This window comes from Lissotriton helveticus, chromosome 3_1 (assembly GCF_964261635.1).
Source record: "Lissotriton helveticus chromosome 3_1, aLisHel1.1, whole genome shotgun sequence".
NCBI classification, from domain to species: Eukaryota; Metazoa; Chordata; class Amphibia; order Caudata; family Salamandridae; genus Lissotriton; species Lissotriton helveticus.
Window position 1 is genome coordinate 1,809,919,973 of NC_136061.1, and position 22,604 is coordinate 1,809,942,576.

The following is a 22,604-nucleotide window of genomic DNA, read 5'->3' on the forward strand; positions in this document are numbered from 1 at the left end:
CACGCAATGATAAGGCGCTGAGGAAGGCCGATGCCGAAATGCATTCGCCAAACATTGCTGGGAGTCGCTGAATAAAGCTGGTCTTTTCCCTGGAAATCCCTCTGGCCTCTGTCCTTTCTTTTGTGGAGGGGAGTTCTTCATATATATACATATATATATACATATATATACTTATATATATACACATATATATACATATATGAACAATGTTTGCCGTCCCCAAGGTTTACTCGCCAGAAGTGATGTTTTCTGGGAGTTGAAGTCTCATTTGTGCCACCATGGTTTAATCAACATGTGACTTGGGGGCGGTGTTTACTTACCGTCCAATGAGGGTGGTAAAGGACACTTCAAAGGTGCAGGTGGAGTCATCACGTGACAGCAACAGCAACTGAAGAAGGCTATTTGCCGAAATGCATTTTGCCTCGCTGTCCATTAATAAACGGCTCCTGCAAAGTTCCCACTTGTGGCCTCTTCTCCTTTCCTACTTGAGAGGGGTGCGGTTTCTTATTCATTTCACGCACATGCCAGAGGTGCGCTGGAGGCTCCGGTTCTACAAGCGGCAGGAGCGTGCTGGCACCAGCTGTCAAAGCTTCTTTGTTTCTCCGTTCTCTCGGATCGACTTCTGCCCGTCTCAAGCGCTATGTCAGCCTCAGCCCACTGCCAGCGGCAGCTCGTTACTTAACGAGGAGTCGGTTTCACTGTATTTTCGGCTCTACATCTGGCTCATTTCCAGGCTGCATTTCACTGGAGGTTTGAACCGTCGTGGGACTCGAGGGAGTGTGTTGGACTCTCAATTCGGCGTGCTACTCCATTTCATTACTGCATTTTTGCCCTGAACAATGTTTGCCGTCCCCAAGGTTTACTCGCCAGAAGTGATGTTTTCTGGGAGTTGAAGTCTCATTTGTGCCACCATGGTTTAATCAACATGTGACTTGGGGGCGGTGTTTACTTACCTTCCAATGAGGGTGGTAAAGGACACTTCAAAGGTGCAGGTGGAGTCATCACGTGACAGCAACAGCAACTGAAGAAGGCTATTTGCCGAAATGCATTTTGCCTCGCTGTCCATTAATAAACGGCTCCTGCAAAGTTCCCACTTGTGGCCTCTTCTCCTTTCCTACTTGAGAGGGGTGCGGTTTCTTATATACATATATATATATATACACACATATATATATATATATACACACATATACATATACATATACATATAGATATATATATATAACCTACTGGCGGTCGCCAGTAGGTAGTTATAGTCCTGGTTACATTAACATCACGTAAAGTAATAGTAGCGAGATGTGGTCCTGGTGAAAGCAGCGGACACCTTGTTGGGTCCATAGACTGCAGAAACATGTCGACCATTATGATCTAAATAGTAGTTATTTGTTTAAACCTACTATGTTCCCGCACTTATTTTTAAATATTGGAAACATGGGAGGTACCCCATAAATTCTTTCCCTCCTGGTTCTCCAATTTTATATTCCTCACCTTGCTCACACACTTCATTTTTTCTTCACGCACTGCTTTTTCAGTTATCATTGCACGGTCACCTGCCGTACACCTTATACACACTGGAGCATCCACTCTACAGTATTCAAGTGGTTGCAAGTATGCTCTCCTTGGTGTGAGGAGGCACAGAGCTGGGAATCTTAACAGCACATTCACAAAACCCATATTCAAGCACCCCTAGCACAGTTTCACACATGTCAACCTGCACAACTGCTCCACTCCAAGTCCAACTCCACGATTTATTCACACTCGTCAATTCCAACAAGCATTGGCATAGCCAATAGGTCACTCTTTTTGGACCCTATAAGTATTTAGTTATACAGCAGAATATCTTTGGTGCAACACCAACTGTTGCATGGCTAAACACTAAGTTCCCAAATGTGAGACCTATTGGCTATGCCAATGCTTGTTGTTAAATTGTGTAAATCCGTTCAGTAGCTGCTGAGAAAATCAAAAGTAAAATCACATATATATCTATTGCCGCGCAGGATCCGCGCAACCTCCCGATCACGAGCTGTATGCTAATTGGCTGTCAACACTCCAAATCAGGAAGTGTTGGCAGCCATCTTGTGCCTCGGTAGAACCGAGGCACAAGAAAGCAGAGAAAAAAACGGGCAAAACAGGGGCAGGGTAGAAACACCCTGACCCTGTAGGCCTGCTTAGGGGATTCCACAAGGACCCCCAGGGCCCAAAAAAAAACTGAAAGAAAGACAAACACAAAAAAAACAAAGCGCGGGCTCCTGCGCTTCGTTCCTAATTAGCCCCCGGGGGGGGGGGGGGGGGGACAAGTCCCGGGGGCAATGTGTTTTATGTAAAGGGGACCCAGAGGGGTCCAAAGCCCCGGGGAGCGCCATCCCACGGGGCTTCTAAATACATGGGTGGCGGGACTCAAAGGCCCCCGCAAGCCCGGGGACCACCATCCCCCAGGGCTTTATGAAAATATGTGCGGGGGGGTCTCACAGCCCCCCCATCCCCGGGGACTGCCACCCCGGGGTTTCGAAATACATGGGTGGGGGGCTCAAAGGCCCCCCCAAGACCCGGGCTTTATGAGATTATATGCGAGAGGCTCACGGCCTGCCCCGCAGCCCCGGGGACCGCCACCCCAAGGGTTTTTTAAAAAAAACGGGGGCGGGGGGGCTTGAGCCACCCCCCACACGCCCCGGGGACCGCCACCTCCCCGGGCCACACAGCCCCCCTTCTTAAAAAAAAAAAAAAAAAAAAAAAAAAAAAAACAGCATTGCGCTGGAGGCCACGCCCCCTTTTTTCAGCACTCTGCAAACGCCCCCCCTGGCACGTTTGCAGATGGGGAACAAATTCCCCTTGAATACAGGGGGTCCATGAGGGCCAACTAGCCCACCAAGAACCTCCAGTTTGCGCCAGGGGCCTGGGTGTGTTGCAGAGATTTGTTCTGAGGCCACTCCCCTTTTTACACCTCTCTGCAACGCAGCTCTGTGGCGCTTAATGGAGGTTCCTGGTGGGCTAGTTGGCCCCCAGGGACTCTCAGGTTTGAAGAGGAGTTAATTCTCCAACTTAAAACACGCCACAGGGAGTGTTTACAGACATGTCACCTCAGGTCACGCCCCCTTCCTTCACCATTGTGCAAACGTGCCCCATGGTGTGGGTTGTAAGTTGGGGAATTAATTCTCTCTCAATACTGACGGTCCCTGAGGGCCAACTAGCCCAACAGGTATCTCCAGTATGCGCCAATCAATCATAGCATTTATAGAGTGCACTACATACCCGTGAGGGTCTCAAGGCGCTAGGGCGAGGGGGAATGCTGCTACTGTTCGAAGAGCCAGGTCTTGAGGAGCTGCGTTGCAGAGAGGTGTTCTGAGGCAACGCCACTTTTTACACCTCTCTGCAATGCAGCTCTGTGGCGCTTAATGGAGGTTCCTGGTGGGCCAGATGGCCCCCAGGGACCCTTAGGATTGAAGAGGAGTTAATCCCCCAACTTAAAACGCGCTATGGGGCGCGTCTGGACAGTGGTGAAGGGACGGGGCGGGCCTGAGTTGACATGTGTGCAAACACACCCTGTGGCGCAGTTTAAGTTGGGGAATTAATTTCTCTACAATTTTGAGGGTCCCTAGGGACAACTAGCCCACCAGGTACCTCCAAGTAAGTGCCATGGAGCTGCGGTTCAGAGTGTTGTAAAAAGGGGCGTAGCCTCTAAATACCTCTCTGCAACGCATCTCTCTGGCACATACTGGAGGTACCTGGTGGGCTAGTTGGCCCCCAGGGACCCTCAGGATTGAGGAAGAATTAATTCTCCAACTTAAAACGCGCCACAGGGCGTGTTTGCAGACATGCCACCTCAGGCCACGCCCCTTCCTTCACCATTCTGCAAACGACCCCGTGGCGAGTTGTAAGTTGGGGAATTAATTATCTTTCAATACTGAGGGTCCCTGAGGGTCAACTAGCCCAACAGGTATCTCCAATATGCGCCAATCAATCATAGCATTTATAGAGCACACTACATACCCGTGAGGGTCTCAAGGCGCTAGGGGGAAGGGGGATGCTGCTACTGTTCGAAGAGCCAGGTCTTGAGGAGCTGCGTTGCAGACAGGTGTTCAGAGGCCACCCCCATTTTTACACCTCTCTGCAACGCAGCTCTGTGGCACTTACTGAAGGTACCTAGTGGGCTAGATTGACCCAAGGATTCAAGGGGACTTAATCTCTCAACTTAGAATGGCCACAGGGCGCGTTTACACAGTGGTGAAGGGAGGGGGTGGGGCCTGAGGTGACATGTGCAAACCCGCCCTGTGGCGCGTTTTTAAGTTTTGGAAATAATTCCCCCTCAATCCTGAGGGCTCCGTGGGGCCAACGAGCCCACCAGGTGGTTCCAGTAAGCGCCACTTTGCTGCGTTGCAGAGAGGTGGTCTAGGCTGTGCCCCTTTTTACACCTCTCTGCAACGTAGCTATGTGGCGCTTTCTGGAGATACCTAGTGGGCTAGTTGGACCCTAGGGACCCTCAGGATTCACGGGGACTTAATCTTCCAACTTAAAACGGCCACAGAGCGTTTGCACAGTGGTGAAGGGAGGGGACGGTGCCTGAGGTGACATGTGCAAACACGCCCTGTGGCGCGTTTTGAGAGGCTGTTTCAATCCCCCTGCCCTATTATATACTAGGGGCTTACAGAGGAGGTAATGCTAATCACAGGATGTGAGGCGGGGGACGATGCGGGGCACGATACGAGGACAACAGAGTGAATTCCTTACCTGCTGCAAGACGACGAAGACAGGCTTCATGATACTTCCGTAACAGAGACTCTTTTCCCCGCCCCAAAGCGCGACCACAGTGACCCAGAAGCCAATTGTTCCGGGAAAGCCAGCACGCCAAGCCCGAACCAATCAGAAGGCAGTCTATCATGTCACCAGGGGCAGAAAAAGCAGGAAGCAGAACACCTCAGTGCGCCAGCTGGAAAGAAGGAGGAAGATGCCGACCGATTGGAGGACGCCGCGACGCGTGGAGAGACACCCGAGGAGACTGCAACCGAGAGCCCAGAAGAGCCCGACATCTGGGCAAAAGATTGGTGGAGCCTGGGGGACATGCAGGAGCCGCCACAACTCAGGAGAGTTGTGGCTCACACTGGTACGTGAACAAGTACCGCGGGAGCAGAGTGGGAGGGGAGCGACAAGGGTTTATAAGAAAACGGGGAGCACCATTTGAATTTATGTTTTTTTTCTTAACCTCACCTCTCGACAACATAAGTTGCATGTCCAGCCGTAGGAAATGCCTTGAGCGAAAATTGCACTTTCCTACCTTTAACCTATCCGCTTCCTACTCAATCATTTTTGTACAGCACGATAAGAGTAAAAGACACACACACCCCCTCCCCTCCTCTTCACACAACCTCAATTTCACACAGTGTGGTGACGGTAGTTAATATAGGAAAAGCAGGATATGGGCAGTGACCCCAGTTTTCTTTTTTTTCTTCCATTTTCGAGCTGAACCCCGGGGGAAGCCACAATTCCATGAGTGGACGAGGCAGTCTACAGATCATCTGACAAACCCCTTTAGATGACACCAGCCCAAGAGAACCATCTTTTTCCTATGCTCTAAGACCCTAGTCTACAGTATTCCAAGACTCTGTCATTTTTTTGTTCCGTTTATTATCCTGCTACAGGGTTGTTCCAATTCAATAAAATCCCTACAATATTCAACCCATACGGCCTCCTCGCTTCTGTTTCCGACCGTCCCTCCGACACAGGGAGACCCTAACGCATAGTGTTCCCTAGTGTATGTAGGTGTTTCACTGTATTCTAAGTGTCTTAACATAGCACTGGCTCTAGGACTGGTGCACAAGTTACTACTTGTGTAACGATATATCTGTAAGAGACATTAGTTAGTGATAGATTCCTTACCTTAGAATATCCCCAGGCATCAGACTGGATCCGGAAATTGTTTGCGTAGCAGTACCCTTGCGCGTCGGTAGGCGTCGTCTGCGGCTCCGCGTCCGTCGTCGGCGCCGTGATGACGTCGTCGGGGTAGTTAGACGCCGCCTCCACGTGCTGACGTCAGTTCTTAGACACAGCTTTTCCGCGCCAGAAACGCAGAGCCATGTTAAAAACCAACACTGGTGCCATTGAAACTAGGGCCCTGAAAGGGGATGACCTTAACCCTAGATATTGGTTCGCAGAACGGGGAGGATGGGTGGGTCGGTAAGGAATCTATCACTAACTAATGTTTCTTACAGATATATCGTTACACAAGTAGTAACTTGTGCATCTGAAAGAGACACGTTAGTGATAGATTCCTTACCTTAGAATAGATACCCCAGCAATACCAACCCCGGTGGTGGGTCTGCGAACCAATAATCCCAAAAGAAAGTCCTGAAGGACGGAACGGCCAAAGAAGCCATCCCTCCGGACTTGACTGTCCAGGCAATAGTGTCTGGCAAACGTGTGCAGCGAGGCCCACGTAGCTGCCTGGTAAATGTCCTGCAAGGGCACTCCCCGGCCCAGGGCAGTTGTAGTCGCAGTGGCCCGAGTGGAATGAGCTCGCAATCCAACAGGGGGCTCCTTCTTAGCCATGGAGTAACAGGCTTGGATACACAAGATGATCCACCGGGAGATGGTCCACTTGTGCACCGCCTTTCCCTTCTTAGCGCCCACGTAACCAACAAAGAGTTGGTCATCCATCCGGAACTGGCGTGTGCGATCCAGATAAAATGAGAGCGGATGCGGTGGCGGAAAGAAGGTAGGCAAGGTGATAGACTGCCCGATGTGGAAGGCCGTGACAACCTTGGGCAGGAAAGATGGCCTAGTCCGCAACACAACCTTGTCCGGATGGACAGAAAGGAAAGGGGGTTTAGATTGAAGAGCCTGGAGCTCACTCACTCTCCTGGCAGAGGTGATGGCAACCAGGAAAGCAGTCTTCAGAGTAATAAGGCGGAGAGGACAGTTGTGAAGTGGCTCAAAGGGAGCGCACATCAGGAATGTAAGAACAAGGTTCAAGTCCCACTGAGGCATCACAAACGGAACAGGAGGGAACGTGTGTGTGATGCCCTTCAGAAAGCGATTTACAGTAGGGGACTTGAACAAAAAAGGTTTATCAGGCAGCCTTAGAAAGGCTGCAAGGGCAGAAAGGTAGCCCTTGATAGTGCCCAGAGCAGAGCCCTGCTGGGCAAGAGAAAGAAGGAAGAGAAGAACCTCAGAAAGAGGGGCAGAAAGTGGATCCACAGCCTTTGCTGTGCACCATGCCACAAATGTATTCCACCTGCAGGCGTATACCGATTTTGTGGAGGGACGCCTGGCTGCCAGAATAACATTACAGACTTCAGGAGGCAAGTCAAATGGCCTCAACTGTTGCCGCTCAATCTCCAAGCATGGAGGTGGAGACTGGACAGGTTCGGGTGGAGGACCGTCCCCTGCTGCTGTGACAGAAGGTCCTCCTGAAGAGGCAGACAAACCGGGGGATCGACTGACATACTGAGTAGCTCTGGATACCAGTACCTTTGTGCCCAGTCCAGAGCCACAAGGATGACTTGGGCCCGGTCACGCTTGATCTTCTTCAGCACTCTGGGCAGAAGTGGTATAGGCGGAAAGGCGTACAACAGACCGCAACTCCACTCGCGATGAAAAGCGTCTCCGAGCGAGTGCCGCCTTGGAAATTCCAACGCGCAGAACTGATGACATTGCGCGTTCTCTTCTGTGGCGAATAGATCTAACCAAGTCTCTCCCCACTGCTGAAAGAGGCCATGCGCCGCGTCAGAGTTCAGACGCCATTCGTGATCCATCATGCACCGACGGCTGAGCTCGTCCGCCCTGGCGTTCAGAGAACCTGCCAGGGGTGAACCACCAGGGTCACGCTCTGATATTCCAGCCACTGCCAGAGGCGCAGAGCCTCCTGGCAAAGGGTCCACGACCCCACCCCGCCCTGTTTGTTGCAGTACCACATGGCGGTGGTGTTGTCCGTGAACACTTGCACTACACTCCCCCGAACAGAGGGGAGAAATGCCTTCAGTGCTAGACGAATCGCCCGCAGCTCCAAAAGGTTGATATGGAGCCGGGACTCCGCCAGAGACCAGATGCCTCTGATCTCCGCCTCTCCCATGTTGCCTCCCCAGCCCTGGAGGGACGTGTCCGTCACAACTACGTGCTCCGGTTGGGGAAGGGCAAGGGATCTGCCGCTGACCCAATCGCGGTCCGTGAGCCACCACTGCAGCGGTCTTGCAGTGCCCTCCGAGATCAGGACATGGTCGGAGAGGTTGTCCTGATGCTGGGCCCACTGAAACGTCAGGTCCCACTGCAGAGCCCGCATCCGCCACCTGGCGTAATGCACCAGAAGGATGCAGGAGGCCATCAGCCCCAGAAGCCGCAGCGTCAACCTGACCGAGATCCGGGATAAAGGCTGAAAGAGTGGAATCAGAGCCTGAATATCCAGAACCCGCTGTTCGGGTGGATAAACCCGAAACTGCGCCGAGTCGAGAACCGCTCCGATGAAGAGGAGCTTCTGAGAGGGGCACAGGTGTGACTTCGGCACATTGATGAAGAACCCCAGCTGGTGCAGGAGGTCTGCCATTGTCTGGAGGTGGCTGACGACTGTCTGGGGCGAGCCCGCCTTCAACAACCAGTCGTCGAGGTAGGGGAAGACTGAAACCCCTAACCTGCGCAGATGAGCTGCGACCACCGCCATCACCTTTGTGAACACCCGTGGGGCGCTGGTAAGGCCGAAGGGGAGCACGGTAAACTGAAAGTGCTCGTGGTCAACCGTGAACCGCAGGTAGCGCCGGTGGGCCGGCAGGACGGGGATGTGGAAATAAGCGTCCTGCAAGTCCAACGCTACCATCCAGTCTCCTGGGTCCAGGGCAGCTAAGACCTCAGCCAGTGTCCGCATTTTGAACTTCTCCTTCCGGAGGAAGACGTTGACGCTCCGTAGGTCCAAGATAGGGTGTAGGCCCCCTTTGCCCTTCTTGGGTACCAGAAAGTAGTGGGAGTAGCAACCACTCCCTACTTCTGGCCCAGGAACACGCTCGATGGCCCCCTTGGCCAATAGGGCCGTAACTTCCTCCTGCAGAAGTCGCAAATTATCCCCCGATCCACGGTGGTTCTGCGGTGGCATGGCTGGAGGAGTCGGCTCGAAGGAGAGGGAGTAGCCCCTTCGGACGATTTGCAGCACCCACCTGTCCGACGTGATAGTGCGCCAGTGGAGCAGGTGATGGCGAACCCTGCCCCCCACTGGCGACACATGGGCCTGAAAGCACGGACTAGGGACTTTGAGGCGGATGCTGCAGGGAAGGTGTGGACTGACCTCACCGTTGTCCCCGACCGCCGCCACAGCGGTTTCCACGGCCGCCACCACGTTGGGTATTACCCTGCGGTGCGTGGCTGGCAGCACGTGTGGGTACACCCCTTCCTTGGCCACGAAAGGAGTGAAAGGCAGCCGATTGCTGGCGCACTGGAGTCCTTAAAGCGCTCAAGCGCATGGTCTGCCTTGTCGCCAAAAAGGCGACGGCCATCAAACGGCATGTCCATGAGTGTGTTCTGGACATCAGCTGAGAAGTTGGCGGACCTCAACCAGGCGTGGCGACGAATTGCCACCGTCGTTGCCATCGCTCTGCCCCGTGAGTCGGTGGTATCCAGTCCACACCGGATAGAATAACGTGCCGCATCTCGGCCTTCCACAAGGGCTTGGCCGAGTTTAGCCTGTACCTCCAATGGGCATTCTGGCAGCACGTCCGTGACCGTATCCCACAGAGAGTGGGTGTAGCGGCCCAAGAGGCATGCGGTGTTGGAAGACCACAGTCTCAGACTCAGGGAGGAGAATACCTTTTTGCCGTATTGCTCATACCTCTTGCATTCCCTGTCAGGCGGAGCCGACGGGAATGAGGTCTGAGAATTGGAGGCCTGGATCACCATGCTCTCAGGGGTGGGGTGGGTGGACAGGAAACAAGGGTCGCCCGATGCCGGGCGGTGGCGTCTGGCCACGTTCTTATCTACAGGCAAACCTGTAGCGGGCCTGGACCAAGTGCCCAAAAGAACGTCAGTCAAGGCCTCATTAAACGGCAGCAAAGGCTCAGCCGAGCTTGACTGCGGTTTAAGGACCTCAGTGAGGAGGTTAGTCCTCACGGCCGCGACGGGGAGTTCAAGGCCCAAGGCCTTGGCCACCCGCATCAGCTCCACACTGTAGGTTGCCCCCTCCTCCGTAGCCACGGTAGGAGGTGAGACAAAACCAGTGTCTGGCGAAGTGTCCAGACCACTGGCCTCCCCAAGTTCACCTGTCCAGTCCTCCTGGGACTGACAATCCCGTGTCAGAGGGCCCTCAGACCCCTCCCAATTCTCCTCATCACCCATCTCCTGGTACTCGGGGGTGTCAAATGATGGGGCCGGCTCATGGAATACGAATTCTCCAAACGGCGTCGAGAGCGGCGCCGGAACCAGAGCGAGGGAGGCATCGGGGACGGTGCCACCCGGAGACGGCGCCGGAGGTGACACCTGAGGGACCGGCGCCGGTGAGGTCGACAAGTCAACCGGCGACGACCCGGATCCGGAAGCGGATCCAGTGGGGCCCGAAGGCGCCGGCGGCATCGGAGCCGAAGCACCCAACGGCGTTGGGCCGAAGCCCCTGACCCGCTAGGGCCCCCAGACGGGTCCGCTGGGCCCGAAGGCGCCGCGGAGCCATCGGAGGGGCGAGAGACCTCATGGCAAAGAGGAACCGCTCGATCTACTCCGGCGTCATGCGGGGCCCAGGGACCGGAGGGTGTGGGGCCGGACGCGACGCTCCCGACTCCGGCAGAGCCGCGCGAGCGGTGTCACCCGAACCCCCGGCCGCGTCGTGCGAACGTCGGGGGGAGTCGGAAGAGCGATGATGTCTCTTCGACTTCTTGTGCTTACCTGACGACTTCGACCCTGAGGAGTGATGTCGACTCCCGGTGCTATGGTGGCTCCGCTCCCGCGACCGGTCCCTCGACCTCTGTCCGGACCGGGACCTCTCACGGCGCGGGGCCGACTGCCGGAGCTCGAGTAACTTGCGGGACCGCTCCCGCCTAGCTTTCGAAGTCAGGGCCCGGCAGTCGGAACAGGTCTTGTCGTCATGATCGACGCCGAGACAGTGGAAACACCGACGGTGAGGGTCCGTGACCGACATCAGTCGATCGTAATCCTCACAAGGCTTAAAACCTGGCATCCCTACCGGCACCGTTCGGAGTCGAAGACTCGATAGGAAAGATCAAAAGGATCGTAAAAAGTTTTAGTAAAAAAATGACTAAGGTACCACTTTTTCCGGATCTGCGCTGCTGGCGCGGAAAAAAGAAGAACTGACGTCAGCACGCAGAGGCGGCGTCTAAGTACTCCGACGACGTCATCACGGCGCCCACGAAGGACGCGGAGCCGCAGACGACGCCTACCGACGCGCAAGGGTACTGCTACGCAAAATAATTCCGGATCCAGTCTGACGCCTGGGGATATTCTAAGGTAAGAAATCTATCACTAACGTGTCTCTTTCAGATTTGTCAGACTCAGTTACCACCAGTACCCGTCTGAAAAAGTTGAGGGTACAGAATGATTTTGCAACAAGGCTTCTTTCCGCTCCTCTGTTTATTCTTTCTGCATGTCTTGCTTCTTCCTTCACTTTTCGTCGTCTTTGAGGACTTCTGTTGCTTCTTTCTGCATTTCTTTTTTTTCTTTCTCTGCGTTTTTTTTTCTTTCTTCACATGTTCTACCTCTGTAGTCATAGTTAGAAAATATCATTTAAAAGTTAGGAATTAGCATTTAAACAACCTTGGAAATTCACAGAAAAAAACCGTAGGTTTCAGGGGCGTTATAGTTAGCTGGACATTTCACTCGTACAAAACCATTGAAATTCCCCCGTTATAGTTAGTTGAGCGAACTATAACTCACGCGCCCGTATGCATTGCTGATGATGGCACATATTATATCACTCATGACATGGTCAGTGACATCAATGATGACATCTCAAATGACATCACTGATTACATCATCCTTGTGATAGAGTGGCAGACCTCTCAACCTAATATAACCTTTGATACACGCATTCAAAAACAAACAAAAATTTTCAAAAAAATTGACATACCAATACCAGTTACAACAACCTATTCAGTAATTCCAAGATCTACATACACATCCACTCATTCACCAACAGTCCTATATAGTCACTCATATGTGTATTCACTCATCATATGTACTCATACACATATACATCCTGTTACACACCGCCACTCATTCATAGTTACTCAAACACATAGTAACTCATGCTAATAAAGAATCAAACATCCATTTACTTGCATAAACAGTTATACACACACCACTACACTTACTCAATACCTCCCATCGAACCATACAGACACTCAGACAGTCATACTGATTCTCAAAAAAACTAACTAATAACCCATATAGACACTCATGTAGCTACTCAGCAACCCATGCAACCACTTATACACAAGTGAGACTGATACATATATTTACATATTTAAACATTACTCGCGAACCCATGTATTCACTAAGATACACTCAGTCAGTTATACAAAACATTTTACAAATTAAACCATCCATTTAGACACTTATTTACCCATTTACTCTTCCATCTACCTTGAGATATACATATATAAAAAATATTTAATTTTCAGAAAGACACATTCACTGGATGATGTTATCAGTGATGTCATGATATATATATATATATATATATATATATATATATATATATATATATATATATATCTCAGAAAGGGTCCGTGTTTGTAAATCGTTTATTGGCGTAATATATATCTATATATATCTGGCATCGATTGAATAAACCACGCTTTACACCAGCAACTTTTGGGTCGACTCTTCGTCTTTTTTGATAACTTGGCAGTACGTTTCTGTGCTGCATGACGAACTACATAGATATATATATATATATATATATTCACTGAAAAAACCATAGGTTATAGACCATATATAGTTAGGAATTTGCATTTACAAAACCTTGAAAATTCACTGAAAAACCATAGGTTAGAGACCATATATAGTTAGCTGGACATTTTATTGACATAAAACCAATGAAATTCCATATATAGTTAGTTGCACTAACTATATATCGCGCACCCGCAATCCACTGCTGATGATGTCACATATTACATCATTCATGACATGGTCAGTGACATCACTGATGACATCACTGATGACATCTCAAATGACATCACTGATGACAACTCAAATGACATCACTGATGACATCATCTAGTGTCTGTGTGTTTTTGTAAAGTTTAAATATGTTTTACATATTGAAGAATGAGTGGATGTATGGAAGACTGAGTGTGTGTGTGGCTGGCTGGGAGGTGTGTGACTCTGTGCATATCAATGTGTACTTGTATCAGTGATTGTATAAGAGAGTAAGTATGTGTTAGTATATGTGTGAAAAAGTATGGTGTTCTGTGTTTAACTGTATAGATGAGGAAATCGAAGTGTGATTGATTCTTCACAGGACTGACTAGGTGTATGAGTGCATATGATAGTGTTGTAATAATGAGTGACTGTATGTATGAGTGATTGTATGGGTGAATGAGTGAATGTGTGTGTAGACGTAGGAATCAGTGAGTGCGTATGTAGTAACTGGTATTGGTGTGTCATGATGTCATCAGTGATGTCATTTGAGATGTCATCAGTGATGTCATCAGTGATGTCATTTGAGATGTCATCAGTGATGTCATCAGTGATGTCACTGACCATGTCATGAATGATGTAATATGTGACATCATCAGCAGTGGATTGCGGGTGCGCGATATATAGTTAGTGCAACTAACTATATATGGAATTTCATTGGTTTTATGTCAATAAAATGTCCAGCTAACTATATATGGTCTCTAACCTATGGTTTTTTCAGTGAATTTTCAAGGTTTTGTAAATGCAAATTCCTAACTATATATGGTCTATAACCTATGGTTTTTTCAGTGAATTTCATTGGTTTTTTAAAAGCTAATATCTATAGCTGTAAAATATATTCTTTATTACGTGACGTATCACGTAGCCACGTGAGACGCCTCATGACGCGTCGCATAACCGTGACGTATCGGCTCTGCAGCGCAAACAAAACCCGTAACGTAAGCGTGCCGGAGCACGCTTACAGATATATATATATATTTTTTAACCTTAATTAGACAAAATCCACACGTGCACATATCTTGAGGCCTTGCAAAGGCACATCAAACAAACAGTCCCTACAATTTTGCCAAGTTTGCTGGAAATCTATTCCCTTAATTTTTTTTTTACTGTTTCTCTTGGTTTTCCCCTTGTTACGCTTACCGGGACGCTACCCGGTACGCGAACCGGACGCTCCAAAAACACAAGATGGCGGACTCCCGTTACGCTGCCGGTTAGCTGCCCGGTTCGCGTACCGGGAAGCGCCTCTACCGCGAAAAATCGCGGGGGACTTTAATATCCCCCTCATCAATCCTAGGGGGTCAGGAGGGGTTTACCTTGCCCCCTTTCCTTCATTTCCCCCTTCTTTTTTCACCACATCTTGTCTCTCGAACCTACCGAGAGACAAGATGGCGGCCGCTCCGGACTGTTTACAATGTTGACAGCTACGCTGCCGGTTAGCTGCCCGGTGAGCTGCCCAGTGAGCTGCCCGGTTCGCGTACCGGGACGCGCCTCTACGGCGTAAAATCGCAAAAAAAAAATGTTTTTTTATTTTTTGCCCCGCGGGGCACTTTATTATCCCCCTCATCAATCCTAGGGGGTCAGGAGTGGTCTACCTTGCCCCCTTTCCTTCATTTCCCCCTTCGTTTTTCACCACATCTTGTCTCTCGATCGTACCGAGAGACAAGATGGCGGCCGCTCCGGACTGTTTAGAATGTTGACAGACACCGGAGAGCCAATCAGCTTCGCTTCGCGAAGTTCCGTTACGCGTCAGGTACGCGAACCGGGGCGCTAACCGGAGCGCTGTCACAGATATATATATTTTTTTAAACGTTAATTTCTCAAAATCCACTGGAGCACATATATTGAGACATAGCAAAGGCACGTCGGGCAAACCATATCTACAATTTTGCCAAGTTTCATGTAAATCTATTCAGCCGTTCGAGCTAAAAGTGAGTCCAACCGCCCTATGGAAAAATGAATGGGAAAAACGCGTTTTGGGACCCCCCTTTTTTCTCGGCCCCCCCCTTGACGAAACCCCCCCAAATTTTCAGGGGCTGCTCAGAAACAAAATGTGCGATTTTCCTGAAAATTTCAGCCAATTCCGGCCACAAACGCCAAAGTTATTAGACATAGAATTTTCAGAAATCCCATAGAGAAAAAATCCTAACTATATATACCCACTGGCTATCGCCAGTAGGTAATATACATATATAAACATATATAATCTGCATATCTATATAAATATAAATGCATGCATACATATACATATATGCATACATATGCATGTTATTTACATGAAAGTTTTAAAAACACTAATAAAAGCAAAGCTAAAAAGCCACCTCATTACAAACAGAATGGCTTTAACTTAAACGAGGGCGAGATCTATTGCATTTTCAATGCTTGTTTACTTTGGTTCTATCAAGAAGGCATTCAGATGTGTCACACATTTGCCATAAATTCTGAATGTTAGCACTCTAGTTGCTCATTAGATCACTGTAGTAAAGCTAGTGCTCACCAGGGAAGTCTGCTGCTAATCATGGTTTGCAGCCATTTTCCCGCATTTTTTATCCCGCAGACTTTCAGTCCGCATACCATTATCCCGCAAGGTCATTGACCTCGCATACCATTATCCCGCATTTTTTCAAAACGCATGTGCATTTATCGCGCATGCCTTTACAAAGAATTACGTTTTAAAGTCATGTATGGTAAATGCATTTGCGTTGTGAAAACCACGATGACGAGAGAGGTAAGTGGGTTTGTGTTAATTCTTTCGTGGGTTAGTGATTGTGTAGTGTAGTGTAGTGTTGTGTAGTGTAGTGTAGTGTAGTGTTGTGTTAGTGTAGAGTTGTGGTGGTTATTTAGTGTAGGGTCATGCTGGGGGTAGTGTTTTAGGGTTTAGGGTTGTGTTGTAGTGTTTGCGTAGTGTAGGGTCATGCTGGGGGTAGTGTTTTAGGGTTTAGGGTAGTGTTGTAGTGTTTGCGTAGTGTAGGGTCATGCTGGGGGTAGTGTTTTAGGGTTTAGGGTTGTGTTGTAGTGTTTGAGTAGTGTAGGGTCATGCTGGGGCTAGTGTTTTAGGGTTTAGGGTAGTGTTGTAGTGTTTGCGTAGTGTAGGGTCATGCTGGGCGTAGTGTTTTAGGGTTTAGGATAGTGTTGTAGTGTTTGCGTAGTGTAGGGTCATGCTTGGGGTAGTGTTTTAGGGTTTTGGGTAGTGTTGTAGTGTTTGCGTAGTGTAGGGTCATGCTGGGGTGTAGTATTTTAGGGTTTAGGGTAGTGTTGTAGTGTTTGCGTAGTGTAGGGTCATGCTGGGGGTAGTGTTTTAGGGTTTTGGGTAGTGTTGTAGTGTTTGCGTAGTGTAGGGTCATGCTGGGGTGTAGTGTTTTAGGGTTTTGGGTAGTGTTGTAGTGTTTGCGTAGTGTAGGGTCATGCTGGGGTGTAGTGTTTTAGGGTTTTGGGTAGTGTTGTAGTGTTTGCGTAGTGTAGGGTCATGCTGGGGGTAGTGTTTTAGGGTTTTGGGTAGTGTTGTAGTGTTTGCGTAGTGTAGGGTCATGCTGGGGGTAGTGTTTTAGGGTTTTGGGTAGTGTTGTAGTGTTTGCGTAGTGTAGGGTCATGCTGGGGGGTAGTGTTTTAGGGTTTTGGGTAGTGTTGTAGTGTTTGCGTAGTGTAGGGTCATGCTGGGGGTAGTGTTTTAGGGTTTTGGGTAGTGTTGTAGTGTTTGCGTAGTGTAGGGTCATGCTGGGGGTAGTGTTTTAGGGTTTAGGGTAGTGTTGTAGTGTTTGCGTAGTGTAGGGTCATGCTGGGGGTAGTGTTTTAGGGTTTAGGGTAGTGTTGTAGTGTTTGCGTAGTGTAGGGTCATGCTGGGGGTAGGGTTTTAGGGTTTTGGGTAGTGTTGTAGAGTTTGCGTAGTGTAGGGTCATGCTGGGGGTAGTGTTTTAGGGTTTAGGGTAGTGTTGTAGTGTTTGTGTAGTGTAGGGTCATGCTGGGGGTAGTGTTTTAGGGTTTAGGGTAGTGTTGTACTGTTTGTGTAGTGTAGGGTCATGCTGGAGGTAGTGTTTTAGGGTTTAGGGTAGTTTAGTTGTTTAGTGTATGCTAAAGGCATATTCGTTCTAAAAGTTTTCGTTATTTTAATTTGCGGCCTAATAGTACATGCGGGATTTTTTTTGCGGACTGATGGTATGCGGGATTTCGTCATATATTCGCTAATCATACTTTCTATGGCAAAATGAACCCCCTCATTTTGTTCCTTTTTAAATTAAATGTTTTAAGAGTTATCACTTTATTCCAATCAAGATGGCTTCAGGTGTGCCATACCTTTGTAATAAGTAGGACTGTTAGCACTCTAGTTGTTCTTTAGAACACTCTGGGACATTCTGTCATTGGGCTATAGTTGGGCTACATCTGGCTGATATTTGGGCTACATTTGTTTTTTTTGTCTCTGGTGGCCATCTTTGGGCTACATTGGGCTACATTGGGCTACATTTGGGCTCCAACATATATATAGCCCAATGTAGCCCAATATATATTTTTCAAAGTTAATTTTCGTAAAAACCACTGGAGCCTATATCTTGAGACATAGCAAAGGCACATCGGGCTACCAGTCCCTACAATTTTGCCAAGTTTGGTGTAAATCCATTCAGCCGTTCAGGCTAAAAGTGAGGCCAACCGCCCTATGGAAAATTGCATGGGAAAAACACGTTTTGGGACCCCCCTTTTTTCTCGGCCCCCCCCCTTGACGAAACCCCCCCAAATTTTCAGGGGCTGCTCAGAAACAAAATGTTCCATTTTCCTGAAAATTTCAGCCAATTCTGTCCTCAAACGCCAAAGTTATTCGACATAGAATTTTCAAAAATCCCATAGGAAAAAAATCCTAACTATATATACCTACTGGCTATCGCCAGTAGGTAATAAATAAATAAATAAATAAATATATATATATAATATATATATATATATATATATATATATATATATATATATATATATTCCTTTATCCTTTGTTCTTGGAGTGGAGAACAAGTACGGACTCCAACTTGCTGGTGCATATTGGTTTATTTAATCATTATTCCGCCATGACCCATTTCGGTTTCAACAGGCCTTGATCACATGGCAAACCAGAAAAAGTCAAATGTATATACATAGTATGTGACACAACATACAATACGGAATGAAACCGTGATCTCACCTATCCATAATAGTTTTTTTTTTTTTTTTTGCAGTTTTATATAGCGCGAAATAGACCTGAACCGAATCAGGTATCAGAGCGCTTTACATATTTTCCAGTTACATTACATGAAGACACACTTTCATTTTAGGCACGGGGAGATTAAGTGATTTGCCCAGAATCACAGGAGGGTTTGGCGTTGTTACCGAGACTCGAACCCAGATCCCCAGGTCCGAGGTCGCGCGCCCTAGCCGTTAGGCCAACTCCTCTCCCCATAGTAATGGGCAAACATAGAAAGGTGGTAAGGAAAGAGGCCCACCTTATTGAAAAAGATTACATAGAACCGCTTGACCCACAGCTGTATCAGCATTACTTGTAGCTTCCAGACAGTAATGCTTGGTGAAGGTGTGTCTGCTGGACCAGGTTGCTGCTCTGCAAATCCGCTGAATAGGCACACTGGCAAAGAGCGCCGCTGAGGAGGAGACTGCTCTAGTAGAGTGAGCTTTCGTAGTAGAAGGTAAAGGTTTGCCTGCTTGTTGATGGCAAAACTGAATCGCTGAAGATATCCAACAGGCAGTGTTGCATGCTTGTTGTGTTGTCTGTCCAAATGAATACTGATGCTCCTGATATTTTTGAGAGGAACGATTTCAGGGCCAAGAATATTGCCTTTAACTCCAATAGAGTTATGTGTAATGTTTGTTGCTGGCTGTCCCATTTTCCTTTTACTGTCAGTCCTTCTAGATGTGCTCCCCACCCCTCAAGGGATAGGCCAGGCGTGATTATGTAAGTTGGCGAATCTAAAAGGCACACCAAGCCTGCGGGCAAGTTCGGAATGTGAGAATACCATTGGAGCGCTTCTTTCATTTGAGGTATTATCCTGATATTGTCACTGAGGATTGTAGCCACTGACTGTCCAGCTCCTCTTGCAAGGGCCTCGTTCGCCAGTGGCAGTTGGGAATGAGAGGAATGCAGGAGGACAATATCCCCAGAAGCAATTTGTAGTGGGAAACTGAAGTGTTTTTTTTTATGAGAAGTAGAGTAGCCAACTTGCAGATCTTTTCTTGCCTTTCCTTTGAGGCAAAAGCCTTCGCCTGATGCATATCCAAGGTTGCTCCCAAAAATGTTCTTACCTTTGAGGGAATTAACTGAGACTTTGGGTAGATTAATTAATTAAAAGACCCAAGGACTGTAAGAGAGAGAGACATTTTAAGTATGACTGTTTGCCACTGCGAAGGATTGCCTTTAGGAGGGAAACGTCCAGATAAGGGAAGATTTGAATTCTTGCTTGTAGGTGAGCAGCCACAGGTGCGAGGACCTTGGTGAACACTTGGGCGCTGAATGAAGGCCAAATGGTAGGATTCTGTACTGAAAATACCTGCCAACCATTCTGAAATGTAAAAATGTCCTGTGCCTGGGGAGGATAGGGATATGAAAATGGGCATCCTGAAGGTCTAAGGTAGTCATGAAATTTTCCTGATTTACCAATTGAAGAAACTCCTGAAGTGATAACATCCGGAAGGATTCCTTTTTCAGAAATGTGTTGAGACAACGAAGGTCCAGGATGGGACGCCACTCTCCCAACTTCTTTCTTACCTTGACTAGAACCCTGTTCCGCGCTGTACACCTGGTACCACATCGATTGCTCACTTTTTCAACATTTTAGACCATTTGGGAGGTAAAAGGAAATTCTTCCACTAATTTTGGCAGGATTGGTGGGAACTGTGGCCGGCACTGGGAGTTTGTCACTGCTTATTGGACTATTCCCTGCCTCTGAAGGCAGTTGTTCTTCTGTAATGCTTGCAGAAAGCGGCAGGAGGTTGTTTAAAGACTGCCATTGCTGCAATGATGAGTATCGTGATTGGCCTTGATATGGCTAGTACTGCTTGTACTGGCTATATATAACCTCTCCGAAAGGAGGACGAACAACATCGTCTTGCTCCATGAAAAGGCTGCTTACTGAACTGCAGAGTGCCAAGAGCCATTGCAGTATCTGTGTCCTTTTGATGGTTTGAAGGGCTTCGTCGATATGGAGACCAAATAGGGATACGTCATCTTAAGGCATGTCAATCACCTTCATCTGAAAGAAGTAGCCTTTAACCAGCCCTGACGCCTCAGAGCCGCGGTCCCAGCCAGTTGACGGAATCCTGTGGAGGAAACATCTACAGTGCAATCAATGATCTCGGCCGAGATCCTTTCTCCTTCCTGCAGAATTTTCAACGCTTCTGCTTTCGATTCCTCAGGCAACATTTCTATGAAAGGTGCAATGTCCGACCACATTTGGCGGGTGTATCTACCCAAAATGGCAAGAGAGTTGGTTGCTCTAACAGTGGTTGCTGCCATGGTGGAATCTTTTTACAGATGGGGTCAAGACGCCTTCCACCTGTATCCGGAGAGGCAAACAGTGGAGAAGCCGGATTTCTGGCACGATGTTGAACCGCTTGTGAAATCACAGATTCCGTCTTAGGCTGTCCAATGAGGCAGGCAAGCAAATTATCAGGCACCTTATACTTTTATTCCAAATTTGGCAAAACTGCTGGTATTGAGGCTGGTGTTTTCATGACTTTTAAGCCTTCTTGCCATATGTAGTCTACTATGGGAATAGAGCAAACGTGTTGTTTCTTCCTTGAAATCGTACAGGAAACAATCAGCCTGTTTAGTTACCATGGGAACCTGAAACCTCTTTACCGCTCTCTCCATAACGGTATGGAAACCCCTTATGTACTCAGGTGGTGAGTCTATTGGAGGTAGAATGGAAGGCGATGATATCTCAATCGGATAGTCGTCTCATTTGTTGGGAAGGAATACCACATCCAACTCTCCCTCCTCTCCCTCTTCATCAGTAGTAAGAATGTCCTGGTCCTGTTGTGGCGTTGCTACAGGTAATGGAGAAACAGGAGAGGGAGATCTAATTAGCAAGGAAGGCTGCATAATATGAGTCTGAGGAACCGAAGATGCAGGCTCTGAAGTAGGGAATCTGCAGTAGTAATCCTCCACCATATGTTGTAAGTTTGAAACTAGGTATTATTTGCTCCCTTTGCCTCTCTTGGTTGGGGTTCTGAGGATAGTACACATAATCCTCCTCTTCACCATCCTGACGCTTTATGAGCAGGCCAGACGGACCTAACCCGAACATACCATTGTCCTCTGATTCCTCCTCATCTGCTCCGTAATCAAAAATTTCCTCTGGAGGACAGGGAGATACTTTACTAGGAGAAGTGTGAATGGGCAATATCACTTGTGGGGAAGCTCTTCTCTAAAGTAAAAGTCCTGTATTTTCTTTAGATGCGGTCAAATTCGTTGATGGGGCTAACATTGACGGTGATGTCAAACCAACCACCGAAGAGGATGTCGATGGAATTTTCGACGACAGTTCTTCTGTCGACGGTCTGGACGTCGAAAATCTGCATCCAAAGTCTTCAGCTCCGTCGACGAGGCTACCATCAACGAGGGCAACACAGACGAGAGAGACTCGTTCTTTAGAGCCGCCAACAGCGGTGAAGTATCCGTCAACAATGGTCTTGATAGTCCCTGTTTTTTTGTCGACAAAGACGTAGTTGTCGTCAATGAAGATCTCACCCTCACAGAGATCATAGTCGACGGAGAAGATGCAGACAACATGATCAGCTTAGACTGAGGTGAAGAGAAAGTCGAAGTAGTCGTTGTAGTAGTGGCGACAGAAGTTCTCGTCAACTAGTGCTTCGTTGACAGCTTTGTCCACAGAGCATCTTTTTTATGTGGTAAAACGGTCTCTGGAAGAGACCTGGACGTCTGCTTCATTTTGAAGAAGATTTAGAAAGCGTAGAGGGCACAGATTGACCCTTATGAGAGGCTGGTTCCTTTTTCGAAGAGGAAGGCTGACCTTCAGGTTTTGAGGTGTGGTGATGCTTTTTCAACACCTTAGCAGTCTTAGACACCAGCTCCACCTCACTTGCCCTCTTAGAAGCTGTAGTCTTGAGTGAGGAATCACTTTCCTCATCAGATAAAGGATTGTCTTTAGCCGTTAGCTTCTGTAGCCACAGAAAATGACGTCCTTTACTATCCCTCAAGGTCTTAAGAGAGAAGGTCCTGCAGATTTTACAGTCTCTCACCTGGTGATCAGGGTGAGGGCAGTAGATACACTTCTTATAGGAATCATCTGAATGAGTTCTGAGTTTCCCACAAGAATCATAATGCCCGAAGAGAGATCTTTTAGAAGCAGATATTTTGAGCTGAAGACCTGAAGAAATTCAGAAGGCCAAGAGAAAGTGCTGAGCAGAGCTCAGGGAGACTCTTCACAGGACGTGCGGTAGAAAATCTGAGAGCCTGGAGCCTCTGTGGAGAGGGTTCTAGAGGGCGCTGTCGCCTAATTGACTGGA

The 22,604-nt window shown here is 48.3% G+C and overlaps 1 protein-coding gene across 3 annotated transcripts in view; it reads right to left on the reverse strand.

Annotated features, from left to right (window-relative positions):
- KDM1A (lysine demethylase 1A) overlaps positions 1-22,604 on the reverse strand; it is a 1,206,177-nt gene that overhangs the window by 991,494 nt on the left and 192,079 nt on the right. The gene's annotated exons all lie outside the window — the stretch shown is intronic.